The sequence below is a fragment of the Miniopterus natalensis genome, chromosome 13, assembly GCF_054644295.1.
Source record: "Miniopterus natalensis isolate mMinNat1 chromosome 13, mMinNat1.hap1, whole genome shotgun sequence".
Lineage (NCBI taxonomy): Eukaryota > Metazoa > Chordata > Mammalia > Chiroptera > Miniopteridae > Miniopterus > Miniopterus natalensis.
The window spans coordinates 29,077,753-29,082,905 of NC_142093.1; the positions used below are offsets into that span (position 1 = coordinate 29,077,753).

Here is a 5,153-nt window from a genome sequence, read left to right on the forward strand (position 1 = left end):
TTTTGTTGCTCTTTTGGTATCATATCCAAAAAACCATTGCCAAGACCAGTGTCAAGGAAATTTTTCCCTATGTTTTCTTCTTGTAGTTTTATAGTTTTAGGTCTTACACTGTAATCTCTAGTCATGCCAGCCAGGCTTCATTTCTGATTTGGATGCTTTTATTTCATTTTCTTAGCTAATTGCTCAGGTTAGGACTTCCACTACTATGTTGAATAAGAGTGATGAGAGCAGGCTCCCCTGTCTTGTTTCTGATCTTGGAAGAAAAGCTTCAAACTTTCCACCACTGACTCTAGTGTTGGCTGTGGACTTGTCCTGTGAGGCCTCTACTATGTTGAGATGTGTTTCTTCTATAACCAATTTGTGGAGAGCTTTCATCATGAAAGGATGTTGAATTGTGTGAAATGCCTTTTCTGCATCTATTGAGATGATCGTAAGATTTTTCTCTCTCACTTTTCCAACAAGTATTTATTATTAGTTAAGCCATGATTCAGGACCTTAGAGTGCTATGTACCCGGGTCCCCCCCTTCACCTCCCTGGGAGAAGGGATGGACTATAGGACAGGTGGGGCGCAGCCAGTTCAGATCTTCCCAGGAAACGTGCCTTCTGCCCGGCAATCAGCCCAGGTCGACACCCAGGATATGGGGCAGAGGGACTTGTACAAGTGCCGGTACCATTCACACATGGAGACATCATCCCCTTTAGCAGTCACTGCCTTCTCACAGCGGTGGAAGTCCAGGTAGTTCTGCCAACAGTTCCTGGCCTGGTTCTGGTTGGGAAGCAGCTGTCAAAAGGAGCAGTCCGGTAGTTCTTGATTTGGGTCTTGATGTCTTCTTCCATGTTGCTGACTCCTAAAGCTGCCCCTGAAGCCGCTCGCAGCTCAATGTGACCCTCAGCAAAGACTTCTCTCAAGATTTTTTTTTATCTTTCTTTCATTCTATTAATGTGAGAAATCACATTTATTGATTTGCATGTGTTAAACCACCCTTGCATCCCAGGAGTAAATTCCACTTGATCATGGATTTTTAAATGTGGTTTTTAATGTCTTTATTGTGGTAAATGGAAATAATATAAAATTTACCATTTTAACTATTTTTAACTGTACAGTTCAGTGGCATGAAGTACATTCACATTGTTTTACAATCATCACCACTATCCATCTCCAGAAATTTTTCATCATCCTGTTGAGGATAGTGAGAACTGGCACCAGGTGTTAGACCAGAGGAATCAGACCCCACCTGGGTTCAGCAACCTCAGTACTTGAGCCTAGCTAGGAAAGAATTCAGAGCCAAGACTCAAACTGTAAGAGAACACTTATTTGGAAAATCAGAGGTAGAAGTAATTTGTAGAAGAAATGGGCTTAGGAAACAAGTTATAGAGGTAAAGGAAGGGCCCTTGGAGCTTAGAAGTGAGGAAGGTAAAGGTGACATGCCTGGGGGCATGGGGGTGGAGTGGGGGAAGGGAAAGGGAAAGGCACAGAGTGTGCTTTTGGGAGGGAGAGAGTCCTGGGTCCTCTGTCCTAAGGGTTTTAAGGGTGGAGTTTTTAGGGAAGGTCCTAGGGGCAGACCTCAATAGAATATTCAGCTTTCCAGGTGCGTCCTTTCAGGGTAGGGGCCTCCACTGATTGGTGGGTGCCAGCTGATCCTGAGGTCAGCCTTGGCATGGCATTGCTTGTCTGGTTTTGCTGCTTTTCTGGGCCTGGAGCTGAAATATAACTAAGGCCTAGATGCTATCTCTAGGGAGGAAAGGTCAGGGGGTCCAAACCACATACCAGCGATATGCTAGGGGAGGATAGGTCATCCTGAGGACCAGGTCCCACCCTACAATTGTCCTTTGCTAGGCACCGGGGGTTTTCCACCCTGGTGACCTTCTGTACCTGGCCCTTCGTTCTTGCTCTGCTCATGTCTGTCTGACTCCCTAAGACAATCCCAAACTGAAAACTCTATGTCCATTACACAGTAACTCTCCATTCCTTCCTTCCCCCAGCCACAGGTAACCACTATTCTTTCTGTCTCTATAAAGTTGACTATTCTAGGTACCTCATAAATGAAATCATATAATATTTGTCCTTTTGTGTCTGGCTTATTTCATTTTCCATAAGGTCTTCAAAGTTCATCCATGTTGTAGCATGTATCAGGACTGCATACTAGGAGTATGCAAGCCCAGCTCCCTTGTCTCAATCTGGGACAAACTCTGAGGGGTAACATCTCAAAGTTCCCCGGTGGGATCAGGCCGAAGCTACCCTCGGTGATACTTTGCCTGAAGTCACACCTGTGCTTGGCTTCTTCTCCTTCCTTATCCTGCTTCTCACACTCCCCATTATTTCCTCCTGGGAGTACTTTCTGAAAATCATTCGCACTAGGATACTTATCTCACGGTCTCCTTCCAGAGAATTCAAACTGAGACATCAAGAAACAACTTGGATCTATAACATTTATTTATTTTAAAAGTCCTTCAAAAAATAGAAAAATGCAAGCCATCTAATAGGAAAAATGGCTAAAGATTTAAACAGATACTTTATAAAAGAGCATATCCAAGTGATCAATAAACATAGGAAAAGGTAATGTACTTCATTAGTCTCCGGGGAAACGCAAATTGAAATCACAGTGGTGTAACCACTACGCACCCACCTGAAACACTCAAACGAAATTACCGTGTGTTGCAAACACTTGCGAATGTGAAGCAGACGAGTTCTCACATTGCTGGTGGGAGTGTAAGCTGATCCTTTGAGAAACTATTTGGCAGCAGGTACTAAAACTAAATGTGCTTACTCCATAATAGAGTGATTCCACTTATAAGTAAATACGCAACAGGAATGTATGTCTGCATACACCAAAGATATGTGCTGGAACGTTTATGGTGGCTCTATTTGTGGTAGCCCCAAACTGAGAACTACCGAAATGCCCATCAACAGGAAAATTGATACATAAATAGATTACTAGACAGCAAAAAGAATGAATAATCTACACAGGCCAATATAGGTGATTCTCACAATATAATGTTCAGTGAAAGGAGACAGACACAAATGAGTGCATACTGTATAATTCTATTGATATGAAGAACAAAAATAGGAGAAACTATCTTTATTCTTAGTAGGATTGTGGTTAGTTACCATGGGGGTGGGGTAGGGGTAAGTAATAAGAAGGAAGCAGCTCAAGGAGGGCTTTGGGGGCACTAATAATGTTGTTTCTTGACCTGGTTCCTGGTTACCCTCGTGTGTTCAGTTTGTGAAAATTCACTGAGCTGTACACTTTGATATGTGCATATAGTTTGACATGTGCGTACATGTATATTTCTATTAAAATTTTTAAAAAATATATATAATTTAAAAAATGGCTCCTGTTAGAATAATAAAATAAACGATTGCACAGCAACACAAAGTCACATCATACAGCTGTAAAAGAGGGTGAGGAAGAGCACTATGAGCTAATTTCAAGGGGGGAGGGGAGGGGAGGGGAGGGGAGGGGAGGGGAGGGGAGGGGAGGGGAGGGGAGGGGAGGGGAGGGGAGGGGAGGGGAGGGGAGGGGAGGGGATAATAAAATGGTTAGCAACCAGGAACCCGGGAAATGCCTTCTCATATCCTGTCCCTGCTTCTCTATTTAATTCTCATTTCTCTGCCTAGCAACTGTCTCTGCTACTCAGTTCACACGTCAGGTTATGGCTGTGGTCCAGCTCTGAAGTTTTTATATTTCCTTCACTCAAGATGTAGCTCAATCTGAACAAGAATCTTACAGACCCGATTTCAAAATCCTGGCAGAAAGAATCCAATAGACCCAATTTTTGTCAGACCTCTACCCATGGTCTGATCATCTGTGACCAAGGAATGAAGTCGTATGTAATAGAGATACAGTTGTTTGGGGCCCATCTTTAAGGAAAAGGAAGTTACAGTTAAGCTAGACCATTGTGAGATGAGCCAACACCCAAAAAAGAGTTGACTACAATTGTTAAGTGGAAACCAAAAAGAATCATGTATAATAAACCCCATTTCTGTAAAAACAGAACAAAACTATTTATATACAAATATATGTCTGTTGCTAATGTATATATTAGAAGAGTCTGGAAAGACTTTAGTGAACAAGAAAAAAACATATTTATATTTTAACTTTTCATTATGAAATAATTTCAGATTTACAGAGTTGCAAAAATAGCACAAAGAATTCCTGTATACCTTACCTCAACTTCCCCAAATGTTAAATGTTACATAACCACATTAAAATGATCAAGACCAAGGAAATACCACTAACTAATCTATGGGCCATATTCAAGTTTTGCCAACAGTCCCACTAATGTCATCTTTTTCCTTGACAATCAGCATCACATAATGCATTGTTATCATGTCTTCTTAGACTCTTTAATCTGGTATACTTTTTAAATCTTCCTTTGTCTTTTGTGACCTTGACACTTTTTCTTTTTGCCATTAATAAGTATCTTCTATGAAGATACTTTCACCTTATGTAAAAATCCCATTTCTCCAGACTTTAGCCAAACAATTTTAGCATTCATTAATGATTCTTGCCTGAAACAACTTTTACTATAGTGTTTGGCAAATGGTTCTTTTTTTATTATTTTAATATATCCTTATTGATTTCAGAGAGAGGAAAGAAGAGGGAGAGAGAGATGGAAACATCAATGATGAGAGAGTCATTGATCAGCTGCCTCCTGCACGCCCCTGACTGGGAATGGAGCCCGTAACCCTGGCATGTGCCCTGACTGGGAATCGAACCGTGGTATCCTGGATCCTAGGTCGATGCTCAACCGCTGAGCCACGGCTGGCCAGGCGCAAATGGTTATTCTCTATTTCCATTACTTCTTCAACATTTATTACTTGGAATTCTACTATAATTTTATAATTTTTTCCCAACTTCACTGATTATTTCTATAACTGTATCAATTATTTATTTATTCAATTTTTTATCATGTGGTCTTATGGACATTGGTTTTATTCCATAGGTTATAATATGTTGCTATCATTATCAATTTTGTTGCTTAAATTGTCTCAGATTTGGCCACTGGGATCCCCTTCATATTGGTTTTTATGTTCTTTCAACATTCCCCCATCATTTTTTGACCATTTCTCTTTTGGCATTATAAGATGTTCCAGGCTCCTCTTGTTCTCTCCTTGTTCCAGCCCTGGTATCGGCCATTTCTTTAAGGAG

The 5,153-nt window shown here is 41.1% G+C and overlaps 1 pseudogene; it reads right to left on the bottom strand.

Moving 5' to 3' along the window:
• Positions 1-566: 566 nt before the first annotated feature.
• Positions 567-899, bottom strand: LOC107544292 (cytochrome c oxidase subunit 6B1 pseudogene; annotated as a pseudogene).
• Positions 900-5,153: the final 4,254 nt, after the last annotated feature.